This window comes from Phocoena phocoena, chromosome 13 (assembly GCF_963924675.1).
Source record: "Phocoena phocoena chromosome 13, mPhoPho1.1, whole genome shotgun sequence".
In the NCBI taxonomy this organism is placed as follows: Eukaryota; Metazoa; Chordata; class Mammalia; order Artiodactyla; family Phocoenidae; genus Phocoena; species Phocoena phocoena.
The window spans coordinates 90244503-90261924 of NC_089231.1; positions in this window are offsets into that span (position 1 = coordinate 90244503).

Consider the following 17422-nt stretch of genomic DNA (forward strand, 5'->3'; position numbering starts at 1 on the left):
ACAATCTGAGAAGCACTGTAAAGGTCACAGCCCAGGAGTACAGACTAAATAAATACTGAGACCTAATCATAAGAGGATAGACTGCTTCCCCGGCCCCACACATTAACAATACACCAATAGGGACGTTGTATAATAAGAGGGGGTTACAGCTGCAAGAACTACAGAGCTCAGACCTTACTTAAGAAGTAGTCTCTTGGGCTTCCCTGGTGGTGCAGTGGTTGAGAGTCCGCCTGCCAATGCAGGGGATGCGGGTTTGTGCCCCGGTCTGGGAAGATCCCACATGCCGTGGAGCGGCTGGGCCCGTGAGCCGTGGCCGCTGGGCCTGCGCGTCTGGAGCCTGTGCTCTGCGACGGGAGAGGCCACAACAGCGAGAGGCCCGCATACCACAAAAAAAAAAAGAAAAAAAGAAGTAGTTTCTAGGGAAACCCAAGGACAACAGGGGAGACAAAAACAAATACACCAAAGAGGAAATTTTAGCCTCTATCATCACCTACACCTATAGGAAACAATAAGCAACCTGCCTCCTAGCCAGATAAACATGAAACCTCACACTAAAAGCCTATTTACCTCAATTCCTTTTACCCAATGCATCATGTTCCACTTTCAACCAGAAGTCTACAAGGAAGACTAAAAGACAAAAACACAGTTTGAAGAGAGTAAGCGTCAGAATCGGACTCAGACACGGCAGAGATTTTGGAATTATAAGGGCCCTCATGGAAAAAGTGGACAACACGCAATAACAAATGGGTAATATAAACAGAGAAATGGAAATTCTAAGGAAGAATCAAAATGAAGTGCTGGAGATAAACATTAACAGAAATCAAGAATGCCTTTGATGGGCTCATCAACAGACTGTACACATCCAAGGAGAGAATCAGTGAGCTTGAAAAAATATGCCAACACAAACTTCCCATGCAGAAATGCAAAGAGAAAAAAAGTTTTAAATGAAAGAGAATATCAAAGAACTTTGATGGACTAACATGTAAAGGAAATACCAACAGGAGGAAAAAGAGAGAAAAACAGAAAAAAATATTTGAAATAATAATGGCCGAGAATTTTCCAAAATAATGACACCAAACCACAGGAATCTCAAAGAACATCAAGCAGGATAAGTACCAAAAAAATTACAACTAGACGTGTCATATATGCAGAAAACAGAACAATAAGAGAAAATCCTGAGGTGAGTAAGAGGAAAAGAAACAAAAGCCAAAAACACCTCACCTATTGAGAATCAGTGTAAGAATTACATCAGGTTTCTCTTCAAAAACCACACAAGGAAGAAGAGAGTGGAGTGAAATATTGAAAGTATTGAAAGAAAAACAAACAAACAAACAAACACTGAACTAGAATTCCATACCCTGCAAGGTTATTCTTCAAAAGTGAAGGAGAAATAAAGACTTTTTCAGACAAACAAAAATTGAGAGAATTTGTTGGCAGTCATCCTGCCTTGCAAGAAATGTTAAAACAAGTTCTTTAGAGAGAAAGAAAAGGATAAAAACTCTGATCTACATGAAGAGTTAGAGAAGGAATAAGTGAAGGTAAAACAAAAACCTTTATTTTTCTATTCTTCAAAGAGGTAACATTTTGTTCAAAGTAAGAGCAACAATGTAGTCAGTAATTATAGCTGTAATAAGAGCTAGGAAGAAGGAATTGGGAATATTCTGTTATAAGATTCTTGTGTTACCATGAAGCAGTACAGTGTTATTTGAAAATGAACTTGGATTAGTTGTAAATGTTTGTTGCAAACTCTAGGGCAACCATTACAAAAAAATTTTTTTAAGTATAATTGATATGCTAAGAGAGGAGAAAAATGGAATCTTATAAAATACTCTATTAAAATAAAAAAGGCAGAAAAGAATATGATAAGTAAGGAAAAAATAAGGGCGATGCATAGAAAACAGTAACAAATATGTAACAGTAACAGTAACAAACATTCTACAAATATGGTAGATATTTACCTAACTATATCAATAATCACTTTGTTAATGGTCTAACTACATCAATTAAAAGACAGAGACTGTCCTTGTGAATTAAAAACAAAACAAAACAAACAAAAAACCATGAAGCAGTACAGAAAACCAGAAAAACCCAAGACCTAACTCTGTGTCAACTACAAGAAACCTTTCAATATAAAGACACAGATATATTAATGGTAAACGAATGGAGAAAGTTATACTATGCTAACACTAATCAAAAGGAAATGAGAGTAGTTACATAAATTTCAGACAAAGCAGACTTCAGAGCAAGGCAAATTATCAGAGATAATGAGAGGCATTACATGGTGCTAAAGGATTCAAACCTCCAAGAAGATATAGCAATCCTTAACGTATATACACTAACAACACAGCATCAACATCTGTGAGGGAAAAACTGATAGAACTGCAAGGACAAATAGATTAATCCAGTATTATATTTGGAGATTTCAACACTGCATATCAGTAATGGGCAGATCCAGGAAGGGCATAGTTGAACTGAACAGCACCATCAATCAGCTGGACTTAATAGACATTTACAGACTACATCATCCAATCAGGGCAGAAATCACATTCTTCTCAAGTTTGTCTGGATCATTCACCAAGATATGCCACATTCTGGGCAATAAAACAGTCGAACACATTTAAAAGAAAGTAAATCATACAAAATATGTTCTCAGACCACAATGGAATTAAACTAGAAAATTTCCAACAGATAGTTGGAAAATCTCCAAACACTTGGAGATTAAACAACACAATTCTAAATAACAAGCAAAACAATTTCTAAATAACAAATGGGTCAAAGAACTCTCTCAAGAGAAATTTTTAAATATTTCAAACTAAATGAAAGTGAAAGTACAACTTAAAAGAGGATATATATATATATATATATATATACACATATATAGCTGATTCGCTTTGCTGTACAGCACAAACTAACACAACATTGTAAAGCAACTCTACCCCAATTAAATATATATATTATATATATATAAGTATGCTATTTCCTAGCTGCTGAACCTGATGTAAAAATTAACAACAACAACAAATTTGTGAGATGCAGTGAAAGCAGTGCTTAGAAGGAAATTTATAGTATTGAATGAATATATTAGAAAAGAAAAAAGATCCAAAATCATTAAGATACCACCTTAGGCAACTAGAAAATGAAGAGCAAACAATAAATGCTGGAGAGGGTGTGGAGAAAAGGGAACCCTCTTGCACTGTTGGTGGGAATGTAAATTGATACAGCCACTATGGAGAACAGTATGGAGGTTCCTTAAAAAACTAAAAATAGAGCTACCATATGACCCAGCAATCCCACTACTGGGCATATACGCTGAGAAAACCATAATTCAAAAAGGGTCATGTACCACAATGTTCACTGCAGCTCTATTTACAATAGCCAGGACATGGAAGCAACCTAAGTGTCCATCAACAGATGAATGGATAAAGAAGATGTGGTACATATATACAATGGAGTATTACTCAGCCACGAAAAGGAGCAAAATTGCGTCATTTGTAGAGACCCAATGGTGGATGGACCTAGAGTCTGTCATACAGAGTGAAGTAAGTCAGAAAGAGAAAAACAAATATCGTCTATTAACACATATATGTAGAATCTAGAAAAATGATACAGATGAACTTATTTCCAGGGAAGAAATAGGGACGTAGACATAGACAATGGACGTGTGGACATGGGGGAAGGGGAGGGTTGGACAAATTGGGAGATGAGGAATGACATATATACACTACCATGTGTAAAATAGATAGCTAGTGGGAACCTGCTGTATAGCACAGGGAGCTCAGTTGGTGACCTAGCTGGGTGGCGTGGGGGTGGGTGGGAGGGAGGCCCAAGAGGGAGGGGATATATGTGTAAATATAGTTGATTCACTTTGTTGTACAGCAGAAGCTAACACAACATTGTAAAGCAACTATACCCCAATAAAAATTTTTAAAATATTTTCATGGGTATATACATATGTAAAATTCAACAAATTGTAGGTTTAACCTAAGTTCAGTATCTGTGTATCACTTAAAGGTCAACACAGCAGTAGAAACCTGACTCAAACTGTAAGAGCTTTTAACTTTCTTGACAAAAATATAATAGCTTTCTAAAACAGAATTAAGCTTATGAATTTATAAGCCAACTTTACAATTGGGCGTAAAAATGAACCCATAATTTACATACTAATGAATCTGGTGTTTCATTAGTAAATTCGCAGACTGCTTGGCTTAAGGCCATTGGAAAATATCTAAATGCATTCAGCATGGAAGGGAAACGCACGCTGTCTGAAAGGAAGCAGTGGCTCTTGCAGATGTGGGCCAAACACACACAAAGGCAGAGCCATCCTGTCACTAACTGGTCATTTCTACATCGGGCAACTGGATGCCGATACCTAGATTAGATTAGACTGGGCCGAGGAAACCATGCCTCAGGTGATTAATATCTGACAGTCTAAGAAATTAAAAAAAAAAACTGCAGAATGAAAACTAAGAGTTATTTTGAAGGCTATAAAGGGTGAAATTAAAATTCACTCATGTATAAGACTTACAAAGTGAGAGGCTTGACTGAGAAAAATACTTTTCCTTCTGAGGAAAAGTTTAATGAGAGAGAATCTGGAAGACGGAAAGAAATCAGAGACACCTCAAGGAAGGAGACATTTATCTTTGTCTACTCTTTGTCACTGAGACCAGGGTTCATAGCCAACTCCATGTTTACCCATAGGGTGGTTTCAGCGTGGCTATAATCTCACAAAGAATCATAGGCCATCAACACCAGATGTTGTATGTAGGTCCCACCACCCTGGTAAAATCAATGGTCGAGTTTACCTCTATGCATCATCCCCACCAAGGAATTATTCATTTGAGAAAACAAGCCAAATACTCTGCTTTTACAGAAGACCCTCTCCATAAGTGGTCGTCAGGAAGTTGTGCTACCAGGAAGGCAGGACAGTGGACAAGATGCTGTTGTTCCCCACAGAGCCTGTGACTTTATGGGAGAGGCCAAGCCATGTGCACACAGCAACCGCAACTCAGGCAGTGGGAACAGAGGCCTCGGGGGTACCCAAGACAGCAAAGACTCCTGGATGGTCCTGAGGCTGTGTGACCCCAGAGTGGGGAGGGTAAGAGTTGGCCTCAAGAATGGTCAACTGCACTTGAGGTCAGACATGGCCATAAGCAAGGTAGGAAATGCCAGACAGGTAGGAAATACCTACTCTAGTGCTCAGAGCTGAGGCAGGAGAGCTCCCACTCTATGAGTAATGCACCCTCGCTCCAAGGAAGAGTTCCAGTTTTAAAGATTATCTAAAAATCGCCTCCTTATTCTGCAGAGATGCTTATTGTATTAGTGTAGTCGTCTGCTCTAGAAGGCCACTCCCATCATAACTAGTGAACACAATATGTTATCTCTGATCAATTCAATGAAAACACATTTTTCAGAAGCCAATTTCCCAAATACACCAAGCTTTAACATTCACCAACACCACTGACTTACCAAAATCTTACTATTAATAATACATACAGGGCTTCCCTGGTGGCCCAGTGGCTGAGAGTCCGCCTGCCGATGCAGGGGACACGGGTTCATGCCCCAGTCTGGGAAGATCCCACATGCCGCGGAGTGGCTGGGCCCGTGAGCCATGGCCGCTGAGCCTGTGAGCCATGGCCGCTGAGCCTGTGCGTCCAGAGCCTGTGCTCCGCGACAGGAGAGGCCCACATACCGCAAAAAAAAAAAAAACAACATACAGGGCTTCCCTGGTGGCGCAGTGGTTGAGAGTCCACCTGCCGATGCAGGGGACATGGGTTCGTGCCCCGGTCTGGGAAGATCCCACATGCCGTGGAGCGGCTGGGCCCGTGAGCCATGGCCGCTGAGCCTGCGCATCCGGAGCCTGTGCTCCACAACGGGAGAGGCCACAACAGTGAGAGGCCCGTGTACCGCAAAAAAAATAAAATAAAAAAATCATACATACATACATTTTGGGACTTCCCTGGTGGTCTAGTGGTTAAGATTACACGCTTCCCAATGCAGGGGGCCTGGGTTGGATCCCTGGTCAGGGAACTAGATCCTGCATGCCACAACTAAAGATCCCACATGCCGCAACGAAGATCTCACATGCCACAACGAAGACTCAGTGCAGCCAAGTAAATAAATATTTTTTTTAAAAAAACATACATTTTAAGGCAATTCATATTTGGATGGGATGGTTTTTAACATTATTTGAGGATAGCTAGGAAGTTTTAGTTGAAGAGATTCTGTTTAATTTTAATGGAACCATTAAAAAGATTGTTACCTGTTTACTGTCAGGGTGGTTTAGTATTCTAATGAATATAATATTTACTTACAAGCGTATACTTTGTCATTTGTATCCCAAATCTAATTATAAACTGAGGTGGAAAATGAGATAAAATCACAAAAGTAACCCAAATCAGGAAAACATTGATCTGTGAAAATAGAATCAGGAAACTCCTGGGAAAATACTGCTGTAACAGAGAGGAAAGTGTCCCCATTCCAGAGAAATTCCTGTGAATGTCCAAGAGTTAAGGAAAACAAGAAACTCTGAGTGACCAGAGACATTGAGGGAGAATCCAGAGACTACAAAATCAGGATTTTGATAAACACAGGATTCAGATAAATTCCAGATACCATGGCAACACAGACTCCTTAGTCTTAAAGGGAAGCCACAGGTAAATGGTATTTCACTGAGTTCAATAATTACTGATGTATATTCCACTTCTACTAGTGATTCTTAACTATTCTTTTTATAAAAGCCGTTTTGGGACTGTACACATGCCACTTCCCACCTTGAACCTCCTCTACCCCAGCCCTACCCAGTCTCTGAGAAAAGCCCAGCCATCCTACAAGAAGCACAAAAGCTTTTCTTTAAGTGACAATAGGTGATGAAATATAGGTGAGAAAAATTTAGAAATAAGTAAATCAATTCCTGTAAGAAAAAATGTACAAATTGTGTCAAATGCCCTCTAGAAATGAAAATCTGCCAATTTGCTATATACCATGAATTGAGAGACATTAAACAAATTTGTAGGTGAGAATAATAATAAAATTTAAATATACATCAGTGAAAATTTTAAATTTGGTGGCATATGTTCCTACGTGTCAGTTGCAAGCTGAGGAAGAAAATGGGGCAAAAATCACAAAATAACAGGGAAAACAAAGCCAAGAAGACAAATGACCCATCTGTTAGATCAGGCAGAGGAAGGAAGCTACCCAGGAACGGACTTGGCCTGACACAGGAATTTCCATCATAGGTGGCTAGAAGTACAAAAGACCCTGGAAACTCCGAGGGGCCAGGGAAGTGGCGGAAGGATTCATATCTTTAAGGAAGTGGGCAACAGACTCTGCTGGGGCCGGGGGGAGGCGCCATGCAGGCCGGCACCCGCCCCAGCCCGAGCCCTGCTGCACAGACCCTCGCGGTGCGGCGTCAGCGCGGGGAAGGGCTGCCGCCCCGAGCCCGGGACAACGGCGGACCCCCGCTGCGGGGCCCATGTGCCAGCCCGAAGCCGCCCCCGGGGCGCCCACACGGCGGACCCTGCAGATCCTCCGCCCTCCGCGCCGCCAGCTCTCCACCCCTTGGGACCCGGTACGGGGACTGAGCCAAAGCGCCGCAGGGGAGCCGCCTCCGCAGCGGGAACCGCCCCAGCCAACCTCAGCACCTAGGCCAACGGCAATTGTTCGCCTCCCGTTGCTGGGCAGGATGCTGTCTCCCGGCAACACAGAGGCGCGGAATTGGCCAACCGACGGACAAGGATTTTAGCCAATGGCGTCTTGCGCCAGTGGGCCGTGGGCGCCCTGGCCAATGGAAAACGTGAGCGGTCAGTTACTAAGCTGAAACCGGTCTCTACGTAGCGCGCCTGCGGAGGATGGAACCCAGAAGGCACTAGCTGAGCGTTGTTAAAGGGAAAGAAAATATTCTCTGTGAGCCAGATTTAAAAGTTTTGCTTGCCTTCCTAAACCCACTAGGCTTTCAGTGTTGTTCAGCCTCGCTCATGTACTGCTGTCGATCTGGCAGCCGCTCTGCCCCAGGCCACCCCCATCCAGACCCGGGTTTATCCCCGAAGAGCCCCGAGGACCGGGATGCCAAGGGATCACTGCACAGAGAAGGCAGGAGCAGCGACCTCCCAGGAACACTGAAATCAGTGCTCCTATTTATTTCTGCTTTAATTTTACTTTTAATTATGTTCTTGGGAAAGAAGTGCTGCATTCCCACGGGCTGGAATTTAAGTGGGTGGTCGGTAAGCTCAGTGACAGAAACCTGGCTGGCTGTGATGAGATTCCTTGGGCTCACAAGATGGGGACAGGGGTGTCAGAGAGGTGAGCTCTATTAGCCAGTGATGGGTCTGGTTTGAAATAGTGGAAAGATAAAAGGAAGAGTAACTCATCTGAGTACACATTTTGGACAGCTGTGATTTGGGAACTTTCTATATATTCAATAATAAAACAAAATAAACAAGGTTGGCCTTAAAACATTTAAAATTGAATACAAAGATAAGGGCATGGACTTCACTGTGTTTCAAATGAAACAGTCACACAGGAGAAATAAAAAGAACCAGGCCAAGTAGATTGAAATATCAATACGATACTTTTGTTATATGTGCTTAGGCCAAAGACAGAAATAACTGCAAAGAATTCTGAAAGCTACTAGTAGGTTGTTTTTTGCAGTAGTATGGTGTAGAATTCTAGAATTATTTTTGTATTATGTAACTGAATACATGATTAAATAACTGAGCAGTGATTAGTATTATTGGGACCCCCAGTTTTCCCCACTGGAGAAAGGAGATACAGACACTGAGGAGGGAAGGGGAGAGCAGTTGCAAGAGGTTAGATTAGCATTAGTTATAGCAGGGATTTATAATGGTCACATACACGAGGTTATGTGTGTCTGTTTCCTAGCTCCGTCCATTAAAACAGCCTAGCTCTAACAATACCTCAGTAGCAACGAGCACACCAGCCTCCATATTGAGATTGATGAATCCCATTCGCCCCTGATAGGAACCAGCCTCCCTTGGAGAGGGGTTGGCTGAAGCAGGGAACACACAAGAATGACGTGAGGGCAGGGTCAGCGTGGCACAGCTGCCCAACACGGTGGCCACACCCCTCAGAGATGTTTTTCTGTGGTCTTTGCTCTGCTGTCCTCAACCAGTCACTCCCTCTCCGGGCCCTACTTCCTCCCTGAGAGAACAAAGGGTTGTATCCTGGCAGCCTGGGGTCTCTTTTGCCCCCTTTGCTCCCATACCTACCTGTGACCCTGTGGTCTTTCTCCAGCACCAGTCTGAACAGTGGAAGTGGGGTGTAAACAAGCTGTGAAGCCACAAAGCTGAGTCCCCACCCTCGCTCTGAGACGTCTAAGTGGCCCTTCTCTCGTTTCACGGGAGCTGCAGCCTGAGGGTCTCAGCACTGCGCTGGGGCTGGGCAAGAAGGGGAAGCCTCTCCAGACTCGGCGCACAGCTCGCAGACCGGCCGGGTGGGAGAGATGGCACGGGGTGGGGTCCGCAGCCTCTCACTGCTCCAGTGGGGCCCTTAAGACGTTGCACGCGGGCCCCCGGCGTGTGTGCTAGAGGGACCGGCGGTGGCAGCTTCGTGGGCTAGTGCTGGCCTCCAGTTCTTCACGTGTGGCGACCACAGCCTGCAGGTCTCACTGTGAGGGCTCGTCTTCCGACTTCTAACCCACTGCAGGTTGGGGGCCACGCCCACCCTGAGCCCGAGCTGAGTCGCTGTGAACGCCCAGACCACGCACTGGAGGCCCTGATCGGCCTCCAGTGGTAAATCTGGTACTGGGGAGAAGCAGGAGGGGAGGAAACACCTGTCAGAAAATCCTGGAGGGACTTCCCTGGTGGCGCAGTGGTTAAGAATCCGCCTGCCAATGTGGGGGACACGGGTTCAAGCCCTGGTCCAGGAGGATCCCACATGCCGCGGAGCAACTAAGCCCATGAGCCACAACTACTGAGCCCGTGTGCCACAACTACTGAGCCTGTGCTCTAGAGCCCGTGAGCCACAACTACTGAGCCTGCAAGCCACAACTGCTGAGCCCGTGTGCCACAACTACTGAAGCCTGTGCGCCCTAGAACCTGTGCTCCACAACAAGAGAAGTCACCACAATGAGAAGCCCGTGCACCACAACGAAGAGTAGCCCCCGCTCCCCGCAACTAGAGAAAGTCCGCGTGCAGCAACAAAGACCCAATGCAGCCAAAAATAAATAAATTAAAAAAAAAAAAGAAAGAAAATCCTGGAGCCACAGGGAGCTCGACTGGGGGATGAGGAGACCCTGGGTTGGTGGTATGTGGGATCTTCAGCTGAGGTAGGGTCAGTGTCCAGGCAGCCAGGGAGCCCTGGCTTCAGGCCCCTCCCCGTCGTCTCCTGCTTTCTGACCCTGACCCTCCCCTCCATAGGAACAGATGTCACTGCTTAAATGTCAGTCCCACGCGGCTCGGGGCTGGGAAGTGCCGAGCCTCCCTCATGGCCAGATGCCAACTTGGAGAGGCCAAGGGCAGGAAAGACTGGCGTCGGCGCCCAAGAGCTTGCTCACGTCACATTGGAGAACATCCAGGAGGATGGGAGACGGATACAAAATGGAAATTTCAAACATGAAAAGCATTTTATACGAAATGTTCACAACACGGAAAAAGCAGTTTAACTCAGAACAAAGTGACTTTGGCTCTGACTCTGACAATGAGTGAGCAAAGCACGTGTGACACCTCGCCCACCTGTGGCCACCTGCGCCCCAGGTTGTTCTCACCTGAGTGCCCTGGGCTTGTGCTCTGGGGAAAAAATTCCCTCTGGGTTTACACTTCATCTTCAGAAAGCCACCTCTCATCTTCCGGAACTTTTTTGGAACTGAGGGTTTTTCTCACCCTCCGGAGGTCCCACATTCTTTGTTTCCCAGAATTTCTTCTCTATCTCTTTAATGTTACTTAACAAGAAGGATAACATGAAAGAGGGATTAGCGATCACTAAACCCTGGGGATGATCCCTCTAGCAGTAAACTGGTACATGGTTCTAACCGGTTCTATTATTAGTGCTGTTAAATATGAATTACTAAAATTTAAAACAATATTATATCAAAAGCTGATTTTAGAATAATTCTATTACAGCTCAAACTGTAGAGAACCAGGCAAATGGAACAAAAGTATAAATGTATTTCTTGCTTTCTGTTGACTTACATTGCCGTTTCAAGGGAAAATGGGTGTATTCACATGCCTTGCCATATAGAGGAAGAAAACATATTTTAAATTCTAATTCAGAGGCTGTTGTCCTGCAGCTCTTCACATACTATAGAACAATATCTCCTCTTTGGCAAGTAAGGTAAAGAGGCTAATTTGTGACTGGATATTTGTGGCCAACAAAGTCAGGCGATACATCACTGCACAGGGGTGGGAGATGGGGGTGGGAGGTGGGCATCTGCTGTTGCCCCGAGGAGACCGAACCCAGCCAAGAGCGAGGTCAAATCAATGACCTTGACACACCTGCACAGTCGTACTGCTCCTGACCAATTCATCATCCAACTTTATAAAACTGTTATACGATCACCAGCTTATCAACTGCATAGGAGAATTTCTTTGTCCCATTTTTGTGATAAGAATTAAGGGAATGGTCATAAAGGGTCTAACTGGATAAGCACACGTGCAGACATTTTTCCAAAATAATTAACACTGCACAGTTCTGTGAAAGGAAAAGTGTACACTGAAATGTAACACACCATTTAAAACTTGAAAATCAATAGTATTAACACTTGTCAACATTTTCTAAGATGCAAGCCACGTTTTAGATTTAAAACGTTTGGTAAAAAAAAAAAAACAAAAAACGTTTGGTAGATACTAACCAAACTTTAGTATTTAGTAGCTAAAATAATCAAGTATTTTTTAACCAGGGACAAGTATATTTTTGGTATGCAATTAATTATGTGAATTACTTGAAATTTGAAAATGAGGACTTAAATATTGAAAAATTCTTCATAAATATAGGGTACATAAAATGTATTTTTATTTTGTGGAAATGAAAGGATATTAAAACATACCTTGAAAGCATCCATCCTTTTTCAAATGTCCACTCATTTACTTCATCAGAAAAAATTGAATATTGTAGACTAATATGGCCTAACATAGCATAAAATTGTCTGTGATTTCTAGATGTGCCCACTGTGTCCAGCAGAGCAAACCCAGCCAGAACGGCTGATTTCAGAAGGCTGTGAATGTCTTGATGCCCCATTTTTGTTCTAAATTCTCTATACTTACATGCAATTTGAGTGTGTCATTTATTATATATAAATTTTTACTTTAGCTGCTAATATCAACTATTCACATGCAGTCTAGTGCATATAAAATATAATGACCAAGGGACTTCCCTGGTGGTGCAGTGGTTAAGAATCTGCCCGCCAATGCAGGGGACATGGGTTCGAGCCCTGGGCCGGGAAGGTCCCATATGCCGTGGAGCAACTAAGCCCATGTGCCACAACTACTGAGCCCACGTGCCACAACTACTGAAGCCCGTGCTCCTAGAGCCTGTGCTGCGCAACAAGCGAAGCCACTGCAATGAGAAGCCCGCGCACTGCAACAAACAGCAGCCCTTGCTCACCACAACTAGAGAAAGCCCATCGCAGCAACGAAGACCCAACGCAGCCGAAAATAAAATAAATATATAAATGAAAAAATATATATAATGACCAAACAAAACGTTGTGAAATTCAGTGAATAGCTCTGAAATATTTTCATGCACTTAATTATAAACATGATAACTACCTGTGGGTTATTAAAAGATGCCTTCCTAGTCTCTCTTCCCAAAGGACACAGATTAAAACAATTACCAAAAACTGGTGAATGATTTTACTCTCTAGAAATCTGTAAATGTGAGACTCTTTCCATTCTTATTGTGAGGACTGATTTTCAAAGCTATCTTACTGATGGCTTTCAGGAGTCTAGTGCTACATTATGATTTCTAACAAATGCAGAAGTATCATATGACAAACAACTTTGAATGTTCCTACTGTATACATGAAAATACTAATGTGGCTGTGAATTACAATGAAACAACCTATGAATCATTTTTTTATAATTTGGGCATCCAACAGAATGTAAAAAATTTATTATTCCCATATAATTTTAATTATTAGTAATATTCATGATGAAATATTTTAATTCTTTATGTGTAATAGTACACTATTGATCTTTATTTATGTATAACATATATATTTATTTATATATGTGTACGTATATATCTTAAAGAACGTAACGTATATGTATATATATCAGACACAAACACGCTGAGTGAAATATTTAGGTGAATTATGTTTTTTTGTTTGTTTTTTTGGCCACACCACATGGCTTGTGGGATCCTAGTTCCCTGACCAGGGGTCAAACCTGGTCCCTGGCAGTGAAAGCGTGGAGTCCTAACCACTGGACCACCAGGGAATTCCCTAGATGAATTAAAACAAGGAAAACTGTGAAACAAAAAATAGCTCTCAAAATAGAATCAAATCTTTAGCCATCACCCACATTTTATATTAACATTTTAACTGAAGAATTTCTCATGTGTTTTTACGATATTTAATTAAGCTTATTTCTATCCAGGCAAAGTAACTGTAAACCTTCTTCAGAAGAGCAATATCTCAAATTAACATCGTACATTGCACTGACACTAGGATACAACTTGTAGGTCATGGCATGACAGGAAAGGTTTTTTTGGAAAACAAAGATTAAAGCTAGTGTATTTTCCAAGTAGTCATAAAGCTATAAACCATATTTATCAGTTCATTTTGTCCCATGTATTAATTTCTGTTGATCTGGATGAAGTCATCAGGTTTTCCACTAGAGTTTTGTCGTCAGGTTTTCCATTAGAGTTTTGTCATTAAAGCAGTTTATTTGAACTGCTACCCAGTTCAGTGGTATTATCTAGAGGCTATCAGAAACTTATATTTGTTTAAAAAAAATCTGTTTTATGAGTCTTCTTGAAGATCTCCATTTTGTAAAAGCATCAGTGTAAAATAATGATTGTCTTTAAAGGACAAAACTTAAAATAGCATGGTTAAAGATTTGAGTACAATGCAATTGGCAAGAAACTTGGATATTTCTGTGACATATAACATTGTAGGATAATAACTAGACTTATGACTGATAACATTATATCAGGGCATATCAGATGTTAGGCATTCCATATAAAATTTGGGATATCTATATTAATGGCATTTATCCATATACTGTAACCTAAGGTTCATCTCCAGTCTCTTGACAATGCTTCTCAAGTATTTTAACATAACAAATAAATTTAATGAGTTTAGCATTTCTCTCTGAGATGTTTCAGGGTTCCTTCAAAGCATCCCAGAGTCAGTTGGAGGCTAAAAGTTAGATTTTGATATTTGGGAAATTTGTTAAAAATATCAAAAAGGTTTTAAAACACAACAGGATCATAGGTCTCTACGAAGCAATACTTAATAATTTAAGCAAAATCACGAAAAGATTTAAAAAACAAATACAGGTCACTTAAGGGGACAGAAACTCACACAATCTGTCATCAAAAAGGAGCACTCTAAGAACTTCGTTCAAATTCCAGTCTTGCACTAGCTTCCTTAACAACAAAATCCACTTAATTAACTTCATTCTAAATTTAATTAATCCTGATCATGCATAAAACCTTTTTTTTTCCCTCTTCAGGGTTCCTTTCCACAATCTTTCATCACTTTCTGTTTCCATATTAGTTCATCCCTTATTTTCCCATCCAAAACCAACCAGCTCTAAGACATACTTTCTTTTTTTTCCCCAATAAAGTGTAATTCCATTCCTCGTACCCTCTTTACTGAAAACATGCATTCTACTTTCCTACTGTATACTGAAATGCTTCCTACTGAAGAGGGATGTAGAGGGGTTTAGGGTCCCTCCTCTTGCTGACTGTCATGTCAGGTCTCTGTCCACTTGTCCTGGGGGGTTGATCCAAAGGTCCCATGTAGAATGAAGTCATTTCTTGAGTGTTGGTGAGCTGATATCCTTGGCTGAGGACCATCTGAAATTTCACTGCCTGAAGGCAAGAGGAGGCAAATTTAGTTAGGAAGTTTAGTAGGCAAGGCCAGAACAGGAGCAAAAGGAAGATGGAAGCATGGGGCCCCAGAAAAGGAAGGAGCCAGGACAGCCAAGACCATGTTTTTTTCGTTTGTTTGTTTTGGGGTTTTTTTTTAGTGAAACTCTTGGGAGGCTCTATCCTTGAGGCTGGTTTTGTGATTGGAACAAGTATTGGTAAACAGCCTCGGGGATCTGGACAGAAGGGCACTTGTGTACAACATAGTCTAAGTTGGCTGAGGTTAAAGCCTATCCCCAAGGTGTTGTCAGATAGGCGGATCCACTTCCCCCAACAGATTTGTCAAGGCATAGCCAACAGTAACTGGAATATGTAGAACTGGTTGCCACAAGGAAGTGCTGTGCCTGCTTGAGAACCCCCTGGTAGGGGTTTATATCAGTGAACTCGGGACTGGCAGGAAATGAGAAGCAAGGCAAAAGTTAAAAATGACAATTTGGGGTCTATTCTTGAGGGAGACAGAGAAGTCAAACTACAAATATGAGAAGTCCTGTTGTCACGCAGCAGCCCAGTACTGGAGCGCAGCTATGTTGTGTTAAGAGGGTTTTAAGAGGAGCTACCTACCTGTTTGTTTCTTAAAGAGGAGCCTCACGTTCTCTAGGGGCTTACAAGTGTAGCTGTCTGGAGGATCCTTGGAGGGCTTCTCCTCAGCAGTTGCAACCCGTGGCTTGACCCTGGTGTGATGGATCCAGCTAGCGATGCCAGGTACCCTGGTAGGGGGTTTTTTGTCTCCGGGCAGTTTGTCTTCCAGTGTCCTGGTTTCCCGCAGCGATGACAGTTGCCGGGGGAGTTGGGGTGGTGGTGAGGGGGAAGCCTCCTGGGGGCAACCAGGAGTTGGCTGCTGGACCTGTAATGCTGCCACTAGTTGGGCCTGCCTCTTAGCCTTGCGTTTTTCTTTCTCTTTTCCCTCTCCTCCTCTCTCTCCTGGTTGTAGAAGACAGAGGCGGCAGCCCTAAGGAGTTCTGAGACAGGAGTGCTAGGTCCTAGGGCCACCGTTTGTATTTTCCTCCTTATGTCTGGGGCAGCTTGAGTGTTGCAACGGTCATTTAAAACCAGTTTCCCTGCCTCTGAGTCTGGGTCTAAGTGTTTTATAAAGACTTCCCTCAGCCACTCACAGAAGGCAGTGGGATTTTCCTGTCATCCTTGCCCATAATGAACAGGTTTTAGTTTACATTGTTTCTTTCCCTCAACCAGGCAGAAGAGGGAGTGGTCCCTGGCTGCCAGCCCTACTGAAGTATTATAGTCCCAATTGGGTTCCATCTGGGGAATGGCCAGCCACAGTTCCCCTGGGAAATTGTTGGGGGTTTGTCACGTGGTAGCCGTCTCCCAGCTGAGCGGTGGCTTCGTATATGGTTGTTCTTTCTGACTGAGAGAGTGTCCGGGCAAGGATGATATAAACATCCCTCCAAGTTAACTCGAAGGTCATAGTTAGATGCCTAAACTTACCTAGATTTTTTTCAGGGTCATCTGAAAACTTTCCTAGATCTTGTTTTATCTGACTGAGACCCTGCACAGAAAAAGGAACTTTGATCCTTATGGGAAATTCGGAGGGCCCTATTACCTCCTGAAGTGGGCAAAGTTTTGAGTTATGGGGCCCCGGGTAAGGGGCCAAAGCTTCGGCGCGGGGTGGGGTGGGGGGGCGTCCAGCGTTGGGTACAGTGGGGAAGAGGCCGTTTGTGTAAGAGGCTCCTTCTTTTCCCCAGAAGAGGGCTCCGATGGACAAGGCTTATTGTCGACTAAGGCTTAGTATCACCAGGAGAGGGGGAGGGAGGTTTGGTAAGCAAATTAGGCATTGCCAAGTTAGCAGAGTCTACCCAGCAAGTCCTGTAAAGTTCGGGGTTTTCCCTCAAGGCAAAGAAGACTTGGACAAAAGGGACCTCGCTCCACTTTTGACAAAAAAGGTCACGCTGGAGAATGGTATTGGAGTTTAAACTCCCATATTCAGGCCAAATTTCTCCCCCTCCTAGCTTGTACTGTGGACATGCCATGTTGCAAAAGAAAATTAATCGCTTCTTCCCCAAGGTTTGGGGATCAAACTTAGCCCAATTCTTTAGGATACATCCTAAGGGTGAATCTTGAGGATGGATGGTCAGTTGCCCATCTGATGAGGCTGTTCAGAACTCAAGGGTCTCCAGTTTCTGGAGGGACCAGGCAGAGAGAAAAGAAAGTGTTTTAATTTTACCCACAGGTGTAAATTCCCATATTGTAAACCATAAGTAGCTTGAGCAGAAGGGCTTCTCTATATCTTGGCAGCAATCTGAGTCACGGCACCAAAACGTTATAGGCAGAACAGCAATTCCTCAGGGCTCGTCCTCCCAAAGGAAAGCATTCAATCAAGAGACATATAGAAGTTTTAAGCAGCAAGTGTTTTATTAAGCAA